The following is a 17,982-nucleotide window of genomic DNA, read 5'->3' as shown; positions in this document are numbered from 1 at the left end:
CAGAGCCACTTGATCTCTTAGGAATCATATCACGTTTCCATCCAAACTTGCTAATTCTAGGCAACACCGACACCCCTGTGTCTTTTGACGCCACAGCACCCTAATACTCCTCCATGCCCTTTGCCTGAACCTAACCTGGTGCTGACGGGTAGAGTTTTAACTATGAAGGCTGCCTATGAATAATTTAACAATAACCTTTCATGTGACATATTGCTGTGGCTTTGCCAAGGATTTTCAAATACATGCTCTGGGTAAATGCTCACCACCGCCCCTGGGAAAGGGGGGGGCAGAGCCGCTGCAATGGACACTGGTTGTGCTGATTTCTCCCTCAGGACAAACGACAGAGAAAGCTTCGGCAGCCATATGAGTCAATGTTCCCAGTGAACTTGGCAACATTCGAGAGAACTGGGGAACATCAAGTCTTGGCCTTGGGCTGCTCCCTTCCCCACAGGTAAACGATCAGTTCCACTCCCCAGGCCTCCAACAATGCTCCTCTTTACCAAGCCCTTGTACAGGAGTGGCTCGTTTACCTAAAGGTTAATGTTAACTTGGGGAGAAACTGACCCCGAATTTGTACTCTGGAACTGTGGGTTGTAGTTGTCTTTTTTAGGGCCTTGCCCAGGTGGTAAGAGTAAATCATGTATGCCTCAAAGAGAAGAACAAGATGGCATTAAAAAAAAAAAAAAAAAAAAAAAAAAAAAAAAAGGCAATGTGGGGCCGAAAACCATGGATTCCAGGCCTGTGTGCCCTCAGTGATGAGATTAAGACCCTGTTGCAAACATATACAAAGTCCAATTCTGTTTGTGTGACAGGGGCTCAGCACAGAGCTCAAGAGACCAAACCCATGCACTTTTAGAGGAGTGGGTCATTCTTGCCTCCATCCTACCTGTCCTGTACTCTAGGCTACATAGGATACAAGATCCACCTAGATGGAACCTGAAAGAGGTGCAAGATGGCAAACAACAGCCCTTGCCACATATGATTAGTTCAGCTTTGGTCTTGGTTCCTTTCTTTCTTCAGATTTATTTATTTTCATATTCTATACATATGAGTGTTTTGCTTGCACCTGTTTGTCTGTGTGGCACATCTGTGCAGTGCCTGAGAAGGCCAGAGGAGGGCAGCAGATCCTCTGGAACTGAAGTCACAGAAGGATGTTAAGCTACCACGATGCTGGGACCCAAACCCGGATCCTGTCCACCAGCTGGTGCCACCATGCCGCCTTCCCTTGCTTTCTCTCCCCTCATACTCTGGATCCTGTTTCATGTCCAAGGCTGAATCCGTCTGCCTTCTCTGCAAACACTCCAGAAAGAACATCTCCTTAAAGCTAGCCTGCAGAAACATCCCCCTGGCTCACAGGAGAATGTGGCTACAGCTGCTCAGAAGGAGCACTTGCCAAGTAGAAAATGCACATTTCTTATAAAACACAGATTTCTATTTCTTTTGTCAAAGTCAGTCTACATTCCTTCAGCCAACAATTAAAGCGCAGCAGCGAGCGACTCTCTCCTTAATATTTCTTTCACATCCTTTTGTTTTCTTGTTTTTGTTTTTTGAGACAGGGTTTCTCTGTATTGCTTTGGAGCCTGTCCTGGAACTCACTCTGCAGACCAGGCTGGCCTCGAACTCACAGAGATCCACCTGCCTCTGCCTCCCGAGTGCTGGGATTAAAGGCGTGCTACACCACCAATGCCCAGCTTCTTTCATACTCTTGTAGTGTCTATGACACAGAACCCAAGTGACAAATAGTATTGTGCGTTTATAGTAGCATTGAGAGTACTGACCCTTTTTTATTTAATTTTTTTTTTTTGTACACGTGTGTGTACATTCGTTCAGGGACATTTGCCCATGCATGTATGTGTAGAGATGAGAGGACAATGTCTACGGCTCACCACTTCATTTTCTGAGATGGGATTTCTCACTGACCCTGCAGCTTGCTATTTTGGCTCTACTGGCTGGCCAGCGAGCCCCTGAGATCTGCCTGTCTCCTTCCATCAGTGCTGGGATTACAGACTCCATCCCCAGCTCACACAGCAGCTATCTCCCCAGTCCCTTATTTAACATTGTTTTTTGAGACAAAGTCTTGCTGTGTAGCCCTGGCTGGCCAGTAACTTGTTTTGATCCTCCTGCTTCAGTATCCCAAGTGCTGGGACTACAGGTTCGCACGACCTACCACACTTGGCTCATTTTTGTAAATGAAATTTTATTTATTTTTATGTGCATGTATAGGTGTGTCTGTGTGCGTGTGTGTGCGGGTGTGTGCATATGTTGTGGAGGTCAAAGAACAATTTACTGGAAACAGTTCTTTCCTTCCACCATGCGGATCTCAGAGATTAAACTTAGGTCATCAAGGCCAGATCCTTTTACCTCTTGAATCACTGTCCCCCCACTCCTTTTTCTTTCCTGACCATGGGTGAGTGTGTCAGTCTTGTCATAAGGCCTGGAGCTCTATGTAGCCACGGGCAGGCAGCCTTGTACTCAAAGCCCTGCCTCATCCTGCTGAGTGCTGGGATCATAAGCTGAGCCACAGTACCTGACCTAATTGTCTCAGTGATTGAACTTACTAGTTTTGTTCCTGCATGTTTTTAGCCTGTAAGCAGAGGGTCTGTTTCTTTTGTTTCCTTTTGTAGTACTGGGGATTGAGCCCAGACCCTACACAGGATGAAGGGTGGGCGCTCTGCTCCTGAACCCTACATTAGTGCCCTTTATTTATTTATTTATTTATTTATTTATTTATTTATCCCCAAGCAACTCTGACTTAGAACAAAAGCTGCTTCACCCAGGGCTGAATAAAAAAAATCATTCATTTTTATTATACAGGTATTGAACCCAGGTCCTTAAAATGCTAGGTACGTCGTCTAACATCAATTCATACCCCATAACACCCCCAACCATTCTAAATTTCTGGTATCAGAAAAAAATCGTGTAGACCAGGTTGGCCTCAAGCTTGCTAAACAGCCAGGAATGACCTTAAACTTCTAATCTTACTGTCTCCATGTCCCACCACACCCAGATTATGGGATGCCAAGGATCAAACCCAGGAATGAATTCAAAATATTTGCTAAACTCTCAAAAAATTCCTCAATGTTACATCAGGAAAAGACTTGAAGTAAGTCTAATCCGTGGTGGTGCACACCTTTAACCCAAGCACTTGGGAGGCAGAAGTGGGTTTATCTCTGTGAGTTCAAGGTCAGCCTGGTCTACAGAATGAGTTCCAAGATAGCCTCCAAAGCTACATAGAGAAACCTTGTCTCGAAAATCAAACAAACAAACAAAAGAATGTCTAATTCAACCACCCACTTGCTTTCAGAACAGCATTCACTCAGGTAAGTACATGCACATACAAACACTCTTTTGGATTAAGGGAACTGACCGTAGCTGGAGACCAAGTCACGGAAGCCAGAACCAAAATTCCAGTGTCACCCCACCCACCCACCCCGCCCGGCCCCCATTATCTTTCTTTTAGCAAGGACATCAGTCAAACAAAATAGACCAGGATCCTTGGCAAGTACAGGCATAGTGGTGTGTGCCTTGAGTCCTAGCATGAGGAAGGCTGATAAAGGAAGGTCACCAAGAATTCCAGGCCAGCCTAGGTTGTAAGTTTCAAGAAAGATGATGCACACCTTTAATCCCAGCAGTTGGGAGGCAGTGATAGTGAATTTCTGTGAGTTCAAGGCCAGCCTGGTCTGCATTCTAAGTTGAGGCCCTCTCTCAAAAACAAAACAAAAAACAATAGCAAATAACCCCCCTCAAACAAAAGAGCATAAGTTGTTATTACTGTATTCACATGCAATAGCATCTTCAGTGACTCCTAATGACATAAAAATGTTCACTTCACCTTTCCAAATAGGATACTTACCACACTGAAGATTCCTCTCATGTTAGTACCCACTTGAATTTGATCTTCCAAGTCAAGAATAACCTACTAGATCTTTGTTAGACAGCCCTATGGTGGCCACCAGGGGGAGGCAATGAGTACTGCCATGGCCCTGGCAAAGGCTCAGCAGGTTGTTTGGAAGAACAGTTGGTAACCAGGTTGTTTTTCTCTTATTTTTTGAGGGAAAGCTTGTGTTTGTTCTTTGCTCTGTGACTGAGGGTTCCATGTAACCCAGGAAGTCTAGACTTGATCTTCCACCTCCTAAGTGAAGTAGCACAGACATGCCCCATCGCACAGGCCTCTACTTCTGAAGGGTTACGCACATTTTCTACTCTTCATCCCCTGGCATGGTTCCAAAGGGCAAAAAAAAATTTTAGTGCTTTCTTTTGCAAGACAGAATGCCTGAGTCTTATAAACAGCAGGAAAGAACAGTTGGAGGGTTGATTAACAAGGGTGACTGGGAAAGCTCTTCTATCTCTGTGTTTCAAAGCCCACTTTTTTTGAGTCTGTAGGAACATATACAGAGGGCTCTCCTCTAAGGACGTCCATGACTTCCTTCTCCTTTCTCATCATCCTCCCTTTTTATCTTTTTGTCATTTCCCTACTAAAAGCATCCTTATGAGGGTCCCCAGTAGACAGCTGCTGGGAAAACAGTCAATGAACAAAAGGGAAAAAAAAAAAAAGCACTCCGGATCTAGCTTTGGTTCAGCCTTTGATTTACAAGGCACAAATATCGAGTAATCATTTCCTTAACTATTCTCTATTTTCTCGGTGAATACAAGAGCACCAGGAGGGTAAAAACTTCATAGTTGGAGGCACAGTGGAATGTGTGTGTGTGTGTATATGAGAGATAGAAGGAAAGAGAGAGAGAGAGAGAGCCCAGGACTCAAGAGGTTGAGGCAGCAGGAGGGCTGAGCAGAGTTAGGGCTACATGACAAGCTCGAGGTTAGCCTGAGAAACATAGCAGGACTCTCAGAAAAAGAACCCAGAGGAGGATCTAGATATTACATTGGATCTGCCCAGGGAATCCAGCTAGTGCCCAGAACAGACCATACCACACTTATTGAGAATGATAAGATTCTTGCCCACTCATATGTTACCGTTTATTCTGCTAGAAACTGAGGAATTTTGTGATGTTAGAAGATGCAGTTTTCAGGCCACGGTCATAGCCACCCAGCTCCTCCATGACAGGAAAATATTGGCCAAGATAAACCTAGATCCATATTCCATCTCTATTTCCTTTCTTGCTTTTCCTTTTCACAGGGTCTTGCTATGCAGCCTAGGCTTACTCCAAGTTTGAAATTCTCTAGCCTGAGTGTCACCTGAGGCTGAGATAGCAGGTGAGTGACAACCATGCCTTGCACTCTCGTTTTATTCAGTGGTGTCACTGGGCAACAGCCTCTTTACTCCTCACTTTCCTCCTAAAAAAATTAAGGACAATATTCATCTCGTTCGAACACCCAGCTAGTATTCCTACTGCTCTTCAAGCAGCACTTGGTTCAAAATAAATGCCATATTGCCAAGTAAGGATATGGGGGAGAGGTTCTGTATTGAAGCACTTGCCCAAGTCCCTGGATTCGATCCCCAGCACCCCAAAATGATGATGATAAAATACTGATAGAAATATTAAATAAAAATTTTTGAGCCCCCGGCACATAACAATAGTTAATTAACATTTAGTTCTCTATTTTGTTCCCAAATGTAAAGGATATATTTATTTCCCTATGGTTCAAATTCTAGATAACTTTCTCAAGGCTAGAAAAGTATTCAGGACGGGCCGAAAAAAAAAAAAAAAGAAAAAAGAAAAAAGGAAAGAAAAATGAAAGGCAAAAGAGAGTTGAAAAGCTGATGAAGGGAATGGAGGCATAGGGCTATTCCAGGCATGAAATAGAACAAACAAAACTGTCTTTTTGGAAGGCTTCTCGGACTGACCCGACTAGAGGGCGTGATGAGGAGCTCCTCAAGTGTCCCTGAGATGGTTGGTATCTAAGGGACTGCCCCCAGGTGGCAATGGCTGTGGAAAACCAGGAAGGGCGGCAAATGACTATTAGTACCAGCTACAGAGAAGTGGTACTTAGGGTTCGTGAGGGTAAGAGGCTGGCATCGTGGAACGCCACCGAGGAAGGCAAAGAGGGGTGGCCAAGAGTAGAGCCAGTTCTTTAGGGAGACACTAGGAGGTGGCGATTTAGGGCCAGCACCCGGTTTCCTTACCCGTGATTGCTACTGCCCGGATCTCGCCGGCTGGGCGGCAATGATCGGTCGCAACCACCCTACTGCGACCCCAACCCTCACCCCTCCTAACCTCGGGTCCGCCCGGCCCTCATATTTGCATATAGGGCCTCCCAGGCTTTCGATTGGCCCCTGCAGCAGGCGGCCATGCCCCCTCGGTCGGGAATCTGATTAACCGTCGCGGCGCCCGCGGAGGGTAGCGCCTAGGTTGTCCCTGGAGACGCGGAGGACGCTCGGGCGACGCTGCCTAGCGCGGGGAGCGCGGTTACGGCTCGTCTCCGCCTAGCCCCGCCCCGCCTGCGCCTACTGCGGGGGGGGGGGGGGTACGCCCCACCCTCGGGTTTGGGCGTTACAAGGCGGGGTATACACCTGCGCACCGGCAGGCGGAACACCGCAATCCAGCTGCTCTTCAGGTCAACTGGAAGACAGGCTTCCTTTAAATTTAGATTCTCTGGAGACCGTATTCATCCCAGTCCAGAAGCTGGATGCTCGACGAGATCAGTAGTTTTATCAGGATATTTGTAACTGTGGGGGTCTTGGGCTTCTTTCTCAATAAAATGAGTGCTGCAAACCAATAATGAACCGCTCGGACTTAGTGAATCATATCTCCTTCCAGAATTGGAGGGCGGGGGTCACGGTTTCCACTGAACTAACTAGTGGGAACTAACTAGTGGAAGAAAGAAAGTCCGACTGAAGAGATTTAAGGGGGGGCAGGAAGGAAGGGGACTCATTTGTTGTATTTATGGTGGAGAACCTTGGTAATAACTGGATTCAGTCTTTTTTTTTTTTAAGATTTATTTATTGTGTTTACAATGCTCTGCTTACATGTCTGCTAACACCAGGAGAGGGCACCAGACCCAAGTACAGATGGCTCTGAGCCACCATGTGATTGCTGGGAATTGAACTCAGGACCTTTGGAAGAGTAACCAGTGCTCTTAACCTCTGAGCCATCTCTCCAGCCCCCGTGGATTCAGTCTTTTTGTTTCCTCCTGTCTTAACCTATACTCCCACATGCCGCCAAACTGCCTGCAAAGGCAGACAGGCAGAAAAAAAAAAGTGTTAATTCAGAATTTGTTGAAAGACCAAAGGGTTGATTTGAAGCTACTGTGGGTTGTTGGGCTTGTTTTGTATTTTTTTTGTTTTTGTTTGAGGGGGTGTGTCGAGACAGGGTTTTTCTGTGTAACAGCCCTAGCTGTCCTGGAACTTACTCTGTAGACCAGGCTGGCCTCAAACTCACAGAGATTCACCTGCCTCTGCCTTCGAGGCTGGGAATAAAGGCGTGAGCTATCACTGCCCGGCTACTACTGTGATTTTAGATGGTGGGGTTTTGTTTTAGACAAGGCTTTTTGGCCTGGATCACCTGATGCTTTTGCCTCTACATCTGGGATCACAAGTGTGCATTACTATGCCTGGTTTAGTCATGCTGTTTGCCATGCTGGGGATTGATCCCAGGGCTTTGAACATATTAAGCAAACACTGCCAACTACACCTCCTTCCAAAACTCCACCTTCCTCTCATTCTTAATTTTTCTGGTGCTTGACTTGACATCAATGAAATGTGGCCATTCCTTTGGTAGAGATTTAGGCTCAAGAAGTAAGGCAGTGAATGGATCCTTTCTGCTGAGAACCTTTGCACACAGCCTGAGGGGGAGCATAAGTAAGAGAACACAGAAGCCTTTAGCTGCAAGCAAAAAGAAAGAGACAGGAGCAGAGTGTCCAAGTTAATCCAGGAGACTTTCCCCACAGGGTTCTTCGCTGTGGAATACTCCTTTACACTGTGTGAAGATGTACACTGGTTTAATCAAGAGCTGAATGCCCAATAGCTAGGAAGAAGAAATTAGGTGGGACTTCTGGGTACTGAGAGACTGGAGGAAGAGAGGCGGAGTTGTCAGACAATACTGCTCCAAATTGCTATTTGGGAGCTGGCAGTACAGAGAAAGACTCGTTACAGGTTTTAGCAGGTTTACTGGGAACATCATGCTCATGATGTGTCCTGGAGTTAGGTAATAATGGACAAAAGTGGGGGAAAGGGAGAGACACCAAGGTAGGAGTGATGGCACAAATCAGTCATCTGTCATCCCAGGCTTAGTGAAACAGGATCTTACACCTGAGGCAACCTGGGCTAAAAATCAAAACAAAACAAAAACATCTCACCAGTGAAACCCAAGAGATCTCAACTCCCTGTCCTGTAGACCTCATCTGCTTTATGTTGACTCTTAATCCTTGCCCATGAGTGTCATGTGTAGAGGCCCAACTCCCTTTCCCTCGCTCCCTTTCAAACCACACACAGCACAATTACCAAATTCGACTGTAGTTCTATCCCCAAAAGCTGCTTTCTGCCATTGCCCAGGGGAGAAAGGTTCTGAGCAGTTAAGTTTATTAAGTCAGAATCAACAACAGAACCCCCGCTAACACAGTATAAAATTATTTCAAAGTGAACACTATGTGCACAAAGAAACGGTATCAGAATTTCCCTTATCTGAATAAAGCAGCCACCATAAACCTGAGAGGGGGTTTCTTCTAGGGTACCCCAAAGAGAGTGTTGTGTTGGGGGTGTAGCTTACTGGTAGCTGGTCCAGTACACACAGGGTCCTGGGTTCGGTCTCTAAGCCTGGAGAAGGGCTACTGGGGGTTGTCAACAGTGACTACAAATAAACTTCCATCCCCTCCCCCCTATGGAGAGCTAGTCTGCTGAGGTAGTAACCTAGGTTGGAAATTTGCTTCTCACCCGCTGTCCTAACAGGCAGACTGACAGCTAGAGGCAAGGATAACTCAGCCCTGAGGACAAAGGCAGTCTGTGGCCGGAGGTTTCAGTTCATCCTGGAGTGAATAGAGAAACCAAGGTGGAACCAACAGCCATCTGCTACTCTTCCAGAAACCTCTATATACTATCCACACCCGCCTTCTCTCTTCCCTGCCTCCTCTCTGGTGCCTGAAGGGCCTAAACGACCATCGTCAACTGGCCACCCAGCAGATGTTTCCCTAAGACCAACTGCCGCAGCTCTGTTCTCCTCCCCCAGCCATCTTTATTTTCCCAGTATTTCACCAATCTGTTCTGCTGGGCCTAGGTTTCAGTTTCCCTGACATCCCACCCCCACCCGGTCCCTCTGGAGCCCTATTGTTATGGAAATGAAGGAGAGGATACTGGAAGGAACATTGAAGATTTATGGTTTGCAGAGGGTTCCATTAAAAAAAAAAAAAAAAACCTGACAACCTGTTATTTATGAGAGAACTGGCTGCAGTGGGAGCTAATAGGCCAGTGTCTGGGGAGGCCGTGCTTTCGGGGTGACGATGGGAACAAGCAAGGTGAGCAGTAGTGCTGCCACAACTGTAGGCCAAGGAAGGCCAGGCTGCAGCAATCAGGCATGCCCACAGGCCAGACACCAGAGACTGGAGAACCAGTGGGGTGTAGTGTCATAGAGCTAGGTGAAGTAGAATCCAATAGCCTGGATCATGTAGAAAATTCTAGGCCAGCCTAGGCAACAAAGAACAACCCCTGATTCAAAAACAAAAAATATAAAACACAAAACGAGCTCTTCCGGTCTCTTTGGCCTCGGCAGCAGAAGCAAGATGACGAAAGGAACATCATCCTTTGGAAAGCGTTGCAATAAGACACGCACACGTTTTTTTCCACCACTGTGGCTCCAAGGCCTACCACCTTCAGAAGTCCACCTGTGGCAAATGTGGCTACCCTGCCAAGTGCAAGAGAAAGTATGACTGGAGTGCCAAGGCTAAGAGGCGAAACACTACCGGGACTGGGCGTATGAGGCACCTTAAGATTGTCAATCGAAGATTCAGACATGGATTCCGTGAAGGGACAACACCTAAACCCAAGAGGGCAGCTGCTGCAGCATCCAGTTCATCTTAAGGATTTCAGTCAGTCATAAAATAAATGTTCTGGTTTCGGAAAAAAAAAAAAAAAAAAAAACACAAAACGAAACAGAACAGATGTGGTTTTTATGTACCTGTACTCCCAGCACTCAGAATTTAGAGGCAGGCGTGTTGAAAGTTTGAGGCCACCCTGGGCTGCAGAGTGAGTTCTAGGCCAGATTGAATCACAGAGAGAAACCCTGTCTCAAAAAATAGGTTTATCCAATGCACTCCAGATGGACTGTCCTCTGTGGGTTCCCCAAATGTGGGAAATTTGACTGCATGTAGTAGATTGCTTGCATGGCATCTCTCCTGAAGAATAATGCAAAAATTCATTAATAAATCAATAAATAAAGCAGGAAGTGGGAAATGAAATAAAGGAAGAGAAGGGAGTGGAAGAGAAGATGGAGGAAGAAAAGGAGGGCTGGAAAAGTAGCTTAATTAGTAGAGAGCTTGCCAAGCAAACATGAAGCCCTGGGTTCAATTCTCCAGCACCTCTTAAACAGAGTATTTTGGCACATCCTATAATCACAGCACTCAGTAAGAAGAAGCAGAGGAATCAGAAATTCAAAGTCATCCACAGCTCTATGCCTAGTTCAAAGCCTGGCTGGATACTAAGACACTGTCTCAAAAGAAAGAGACAAACAAAGAAAAAATAACTCATTTGGTACAGGACTTTTTAGGCCTAGGTGTGAGAGGTTGAAGCAGAGTGTTGAGGGCCTTTCCAGCTGTCAAAATATTTGAACTGGGTCCCCACCTGAGAACTCCAAATAAGCCATAAGCCACCAGTGTGTGTGTGTGTGTGTGTGTGTGTGTGTATGTGTGGGAGAGAGAGAGAGAGAGAGAGAGAGAGAGAGAGAGAGAGAGAGAGAACAAGGCCCAGGCCCCAGCATGTTAGTTTTACTGTTGCTTTTGTTCCTAAGGCACCACCTGACTCAATAAATACAGTGAAACAATACAGAACCCCAGAAGTTTCTTTTGCTCAGCAACTGACATGCAGGTTCTTTCCCAGGCTTGGAATCCTTTCAAGGAGTTAATTAGAAGGAAAAACAACAACAATAATCTTTATTCTGATCCTCATATCAGTGCTCATCCTGCTAACGTTTTCTTTCTGGTATGGCCAAAATAAAGCCAAAGATGGATTCAAGGTAGGCGGTGGGGAAGAGGCAAAGGGTGCTGAGGAGGTGAAATTTTGCCTATCACAGATGTATTTTTCAAGTCTGTAATTCCTGTGGGGAAGTTGTAGAAATGTATACTGCAGTGCCCGCGCTACAATCTATTCCATGAATCGGACAAAAGCCTAGAGATTGAAATAAAGAGATAAGGTCATTCGTTCAATGGCAATGTCCAAATGCTAAATTCGGAATGCCGTTTACTGAGGGGGATGGAATGGGCTTAAATACTGATTTACAGCACAGAGGAAAATAACAGGATTTTCAGGCTTAGCCCCTCCCCACGAGGTGTGTTTTACCAAAAGAGGAAGAGTACCAATAACAGCTCTGGGGCAAGGAGTTCCGGCCAACAGCTTCAGGCTTGCTCAAGGTGCCTGGGGGTCTATGCAGGGCCTTACATATAAAATGGGCTGGGACAATTTCTCAGTCCATAAAGTTCCTGTAGCACAAACAGAAGCTCAGATCCCCTGTACTCATGGACAAAAAAAAAAAAAAAAAAAAAAAAAAAAAGCCAGGCTTTAGTATGTATCTATCATTCTGACCCTGGAGCAGTAGAGATAGGAGAGTCTCTGGAGCTTGCTGGTTAGCTAGACTTATCTGATTGCTTAGCTTCAGATTCAGCAATAGGCCCTACCTGAACGAGTAAGGTGGGCTGTGGTGGTGGAAAGCTATGACACAGGTTTTCTCCTCTTAGCTACTTGGTCCTGAGCTCTTACGTATTAGTTTCTTTTCAGTTGCTGTGATAAAACATCATGACTAAGGAGATTCAAAGGAGAAAGAGCTACAGTTATAGAGAGTTCATGACCACAGAGTGGAATGGAGGCAGTAGGCATGGTTGCAACTGCTGAGAGCTCCCATCTTGTAGCGCAAGCAGGAAGCAGAGAGAAGGGACTAGAAAAGGTGTGAGTCTTTAAGCTCTCAAAGCCTGCTTCCAGTAACATATTTCCTCCAATAAGACCACCGACATGCCCCAAGGGCCACCACCACCCCACAGGCATTCTTTTCTTGGTGTGAAAGGTTCTTTGAAACAAAGAAACGAGTTCCATAGAAGCACCCACAGCACAAGGGACATAATTGGCATAATTTTTTCTTTTGCCTTTTTGAGACAAGGCCTTGCTGTGTAGTCCACGGTGGTCTCACACGTATGGCAGTCCTTCTAAGCCTCCGAAGTACTGTGATTAGAAGCACGAGCTACAAGCATCCCTTTCTCCCCCCCCCCCAGAGCTGGGAATTAAACCCAATAATTATGGGGGGGGGTGAGGCAGGGTGTAGGATTTCATAGAGCCCAGGCTGGCCTCAAACTAGTTATGTAACTGAGGACTACCCTGTACTTTTATTCTTTTACCTCAAGCTCCCAAGTTCTGGAATAGCTGGTGTGATCTACAACATCTCTGGTTTATTTAATAAAAAATGTAACTATCCCAAGTTTTAAAGTTACCAGTTTATAAAATATCATGTTCGGCCCATATGTAGGTTAAAAACCAGTGGTATTAGCCAGGTGTGTGGTGCAAGCCTTTAGTTCCAGTAGTGGGGAGGCAGAGGCAGGCTGATCTGTATGAGTTTGAGGCCAGCCTGGTCTACAGAGTGAGTTCCAGGACAGCCAGGGCTACACAGAGAAAACCCTGTCTCAAAAAACCAAACCAAACCAACCAAACACACAAAACCAGTGATATCTCAGTGGAATCAGCAATCTCTTTCTTCTCATTGATTATTCATTCAGTCCCCTTCTTTCTTGAACCCAGGCATAGAAACGATCTGTACCCTGAGAAGCCTATGTAATTCCACAGACAGGAAACTAAATGTAGGGAGAAAAGTTTCTCCCCACCCTCTTTTCCCAAGGTCTTCCAACGGGAAGGGTCAGGCTGAGCAAGAATGGAGTAATGGTAGAGGTAAAGGAGCAATTGCTACAAGGTAACTAGCATTAGCAAGGATGTTCCCAGGCTTGCCTCTTGCTCCTGCTCCTTCCAGGGTCCATATCTGCTTTGCCCAGACACAGTCATGTGTACTAGCCAAGACAGTGGCCACTTCAATTTATATTACATAAAAATTAATCTTCTCTGAGCTAGCAAGATTGTCCATCTGGTAAAGGTGCTGGATACATAAGCCTGAGGACCTGGTTTTGAACTCCAGAACCCCATACAAAGGGAAAGCAAAGAACCAATTCCACAAAGTTGTCCAAGGCTTCTTTAGAAAAACAACAAATAGTAGATAACCCTGGTGCATTTGGAGATTCACCATGGCCAGGGGCCCCAGGTTTAGGCTGAGGTGGGAGGCATCCTTAAAGGCATCCATGTCACCAAGCTGGGCCGCCTGTCAAGGACATAAAGGATCAAGTCCCCAGAAGAGATCCACCTGCTCTCCTTGCCATCAAGAAGCCTGAAATTACTGACTTTTTTTTTCTGGGTTGCATACCTTAAGGTTGAAATTTTGAGAAATCATCTCAGTATAGAAGCAGACCTGGCTAGTGGACCAGGTTCAAGGTTTTTGTCACTAGTGGAAACTAAAATAGTCACATTTGTTTGGGTATTAAGTGCTCCAAGGAGGTAGCCACTGACCATCCTAGGGCCCATCATCTTGTTAAACTTTCCATTGTTTTAATATGGAAAGGCTATTAGGGGAACACCATTGGGAAGCCCCATGCTGTCCCATGCAAGGTGACAGATCACTGCCCAGGCTACCCTGTCATCCTGGGCAACTTCACCAAGGCCACCTTTGATGCCAACTCCAAGACCTACAGTTATCTGACTCCTGACCTGTGTAAAGAAACTGATTACTAAGTTTCCCCATTGGAAACTCACCAACCATGATATGAAAACCCACAGAAGAGCCCCTGTGAAGAGGACCTAGTCCCCAGCTGCAACTGTCACATAGGGTCTTTATATATGAAAAATAAAGTGAGGGGCTGAAGAGATGGATGAACAGTTAAGGGCACATATTCTCTTGCAGAAGACCCAAGTTCTTCTAACACCTACAACATGTGGCTTACTACTGTGTTGCTCCAGTTCCAGGGTATCTGATGCCTCCTCTGACCTACATGAGCACCTATACTCATGTGCACATGCTCCATTGCCACCCCCACAAAATACACACACACACACAGGAGCAGAGGAATCCCTAAACAAGTAGTCTTGATTGAATGTGTATGTTAACATGGGCATTGCTATACCAAAGATCCTGATGCCTATGTGTGTGGCCAAGCCTCCTCTTCTCCAGGTTCAGAGTGATGGCAAAGGCTTCCTGGGTATCCAAGTGAGAAAGATTGATCAGGGTATACAAAAACGAGCAACTACAGCTTCTTCCTGCTAGATGTTTACAGCCTGAGACTGCTTACTGATAACCTTCATAGACTAGCTAACTCCTGCCTCTGTGCTGAGTTGTTAGTTACTGGTGGGATTCATCAGAATTCACTCAACCATCTGACTGCAGCTTTTCTGCTCATGGTCTGTGCATCTGTCCTTTCTTCATTCCCTCACTGCCTCTGATGAGGGTTCCAAGACAGAGTCACCTGAGATATGGCAAAAAAGAAAAGGAACGTGAATCAAACCTATTTTTTTGTTTTTTGTTTTTCGAGACAGGGTTTCTCTGTGGTTTTAGAGGCTTTCCTGCAACTAGCTCTTGTAAACCAGGTTGGTCTCTCGAACTCACAGAGATCCGCCTGTCTCTGCCTCCCGAGTGCTGGGATTAAAGGCTTGCACCACCACCACCCAGCCCCCAAACCTATTCTTTTATTTGTGTGTGTTTTGCCTATGTATATTGTCTATGCGCTATTTGCATGTCTGGTCATCAAGGAGGTCAAACGAGGAAGTCCAGGAAGTAAGAAAAAGACATCCAGCAGAAATGGAGATACAAGACCATGTGAGTGCTGGGAATCAAACCCAGATTCCCAGCAAGTACTCAAGTGCTGAGCCATCTCTCCAGCCTCCTGCTTTGCTTCTGTCTTTGTTTTGAAGCAAGGTCTTCCCTATGTAATTCTGGCTGGTCCAGAACTCACTATGTAGTCCAGGCTACCTCAAACTTTCAAAGATCCTGTTTCCCTAGTGTTGAAATTACAGACATGTATGATCTTGACTGGCAAGTCTTCTTTGCCCTTTTTTCTTGGTCTCTCTCTACCTAGCTAGCATCCATGTCACTGCACACATGTGGGTCAATATACTACTTTTCGGTCTTAGTTTTCTTCCTTCTACCTCTGCTCAGGCTTCAGGATAGAATTCAAGTTCCTAGGATTGTGCCCCAAGCAATTCTTCTACAGGGACCTTTTACCAACCCGACTTCCTGATTTTAGAGAAGGCCTTAAGAGAACATGCAGGAGAGCATCCAAGAAGACAGAATCAGGATGTTTTTTCCCCCCAGTCTGGAATCTAAGACTGCTTCAAAAGTGTAAATGTCCTGGAACCTTTTCTTCCAGATTCAACTGTGGGATCACCTTTGAGAAGGGACACTTCTAAACTTAACCTTCCATAGGCAGCATGCACTTAGTATCTTCTGGGTAATTAAAAAAAAGTAGCAGCCATCATGGTGGTTCATACATGTAATATTGCACTTGAGAGGCTGAGGCAGGAGGACCCCCTTGAGTTCAAGGCCATACTAAGATAGGATCACAGTGAGATACCGTAATTAATAATGGTTAAGAAGACTTTAGTCCAGACTGAAGGGGAGAGAATCTATTCCATCCGTGACTACCATAAAGACAAGTGAGGACTGACACCCAACAGGCTGAGTGGGGAAGTGACAGCAGGAGCTCATAGTCTCAGGACTTGAGGGGATCTGGACTACAAGGCCAACCTTGCCTACGTGTCTATTACAAGGCTAGCCTAAAAGAGGTCCTGTCTCAAAAGCACAACAAAGGAGCTAAAGAGTTGTGGCAGGAACTGCATGGAGAGCGTTGACCAAGTTCCAGCATTTCAACTTTTTAGAGCACAATTCTCCAGCATTTTTCTACTTTCTGAAAAGTTTCTGCACCCCATAAGCCTCTCTGCCAATGCAGCAACCCAAATCATACCAAATCAAATTAGAAAAAGCCCACATTTAATGGATACAATGCTCCTAGATGGTCTTCCAGGCCCCCAGAGAGGAGACAGAGACCAGAAAGCCAGTGTATTTGGGGGGGGGCAGTTTAAATACCTTGTGGGAGCGGTCTTGAGTATCTCTGGGGGAGGGCTCATCATTTGTCAGGCTTTCTGAGATGTAGCAGAGTTTGGAGAGAGATAGGGGAGGGAGCTTGGGTGGAACTCCCACCAGAACATCCCAGACTCTTTGGGTGTATGGTTGCCAGGGACTGGGGTGAAGCTTCTACCCTAAAACTTTCGTTTTTTAAGGATTCTCATTATGTGTTGTGGGACTTTTGTTTTGTTTTGTTCTTGTTTTCTGAGACAGGGTTTCTTTGTGGCTTTGGAGGTTGTCCTGGAACTAACTCTTGTAGACCAGGCTGGTCTTGGAACTCACAGAGATCTGCCTGCCTCAGCCTCCAGAGTGCTGGGATTAAAGGCATGTGCCACCACCACCCGGCATGGGAGTTTCTTTATGCCTTTTTCTTTGAGAAAATTTATTTGGGCTTTGAAGAATGAGAATGTATAAAATGACAGCCTCTCTAAACAAAATAATTCTTTGGAAAAAAAAAAAATCCCTGACACTGTAGAACCATATAGTGTGTTAAATTCTGAATACTCCCATACAAGTTAACACCAAGCTGATAGAAAATTTAGAAGAGTCATATATGCTTGATAAGTAAGGTCTATTTAGTAATAAAGATTCATAAGTTCCTAAGGTCTACTCATGTTCACAGAAATATTTGTTTAGCTTCATCTTTACTCACTTTAAGCTTTAGCTATTTGGATAAACTAAGCCATATTTACAAAACTGCAATATTCTATAATGGATTATCTGATCCACCAAGAGAAAGTCCTATTCCCAAGGTCAGACAGTTAGACAAACACCCCCATTCCCTCAAGGGCTTGAAGAAAGTGCCTTCATGCTAAAAAGGGAGTCATTCTTACTTCTGGTAAGAGGAACTTGTGACCCTGCCATTAACATATGACCCAGCCTACTGTCAAGGTCAGTCAGTGCTAGTTTCTTCAATCCCTGATCTCAAGCCACAACCCATTTCTCCTTTCCCGGCAGCACACCCCCACCCCTGTTTAATCCTATGTGTAGCTATAGATTATAAAAGGTGCATTCCTTTTTTTCTATAAACTCTGGGGCAGCCATCCTGATTCACCCTCAGATCCGTGCCAGCCTCTGCCTTTCTTCTTGCCATCGCCATCTGCACACATCCTCCTTGGGACCTGAACCACTGGACACCCCCCCACACCCCCAGCCACCCACCCCCCCACACCCCCAGCCAACCCCCCACCAGCCACCCCCCCCCCAGCCTCATTCAAGCACTTGTTGCTAAGGAAGAGGCCTTGGGTTGTATTCCCAGCACCCACACGGTGACTCACAACCATCCATAACTCCAGTTCCAGAGGATCCAATATCCTTTTCTTACCCCTCTGGGCAACAGGCACACAAGTGATGGACACAAATATGCAGGCAAAGCACCCATACACACAAAATAGATAAAGACCAACAAACAAAAACTTACTTTTTGAGTCAAGTCCCAGGAGACTCAGAAAAGTTTATAGGTTTCCTCTAAGGTCAGGTGTGAGATATGATTTTTTTTTTTTTTTTTTGAGAGAAAGTCTCAGATAGTCCAGGCTGACCTCAAACTTGCTTTGCGACAGATTTGGCCTTTAACAGCTGACTTCCTAAATGCCGAGATTACAGGAATCTACTACCAAGCCTGATTTTTGTGTGTGTGAAGCAGGATGAAATGTCAGAGTCTAATCTGTCTCTATAGGAATAT

The 17,982-nt window shown here is 45.6% G+C and overlaps 1 protein-coding gene and 1 pseudogene across 1 annotated transcript in view; one reads left to right on the top strand and one right to left on the bottom strand.

The window, feature by feature from the left end:
- The window catches only part of Ttll6 (tubulin tyrosine ligase like 6), a 39,511-nt gene extending 33,174 nt beyond the window's left edge, over positions 1 to 6,337 (bottom strand). The window contains exon 1 of the mRNA XM_051207617.1: positions 6,174 to 6,337. The gene's annotated coding sequence lies outside the window, so the exon portion shown is untranslated. The remainder of the gene's footprint in view (positions 1 to 6,173) is intronic.
- A 3,332-nt stretch (positions 6,338 to 9,669) lies between these two features.
- LOC127214775 (60S ribosomal protein L37-like) lies at positions 9,670 to 10,018 on the top strand (annotated as a pseudogene).
- Positions 10,019 to 17,982: the final 7,964 nt, after the last annotated feature.

This window comes from Phodopus roborovskii, unplaced genomic scaffold (assembly GCF_943737965.1).
Source record: "Phodopus roborovskii unplaced genomic scaffold, PHOROB, whole genome shotgun sequence".
NCBI classification, from domain to species: Eukaryota; Metazoa; Chordata; class Mammalia; order Rodentia; family Cricetidae; genus Phodopus; species Phodopus roborovskii.
Note: the sequence above shows the minus strand (reverse complement) of the source record. Positions and strands in the feature narration are given on the sequence as shown.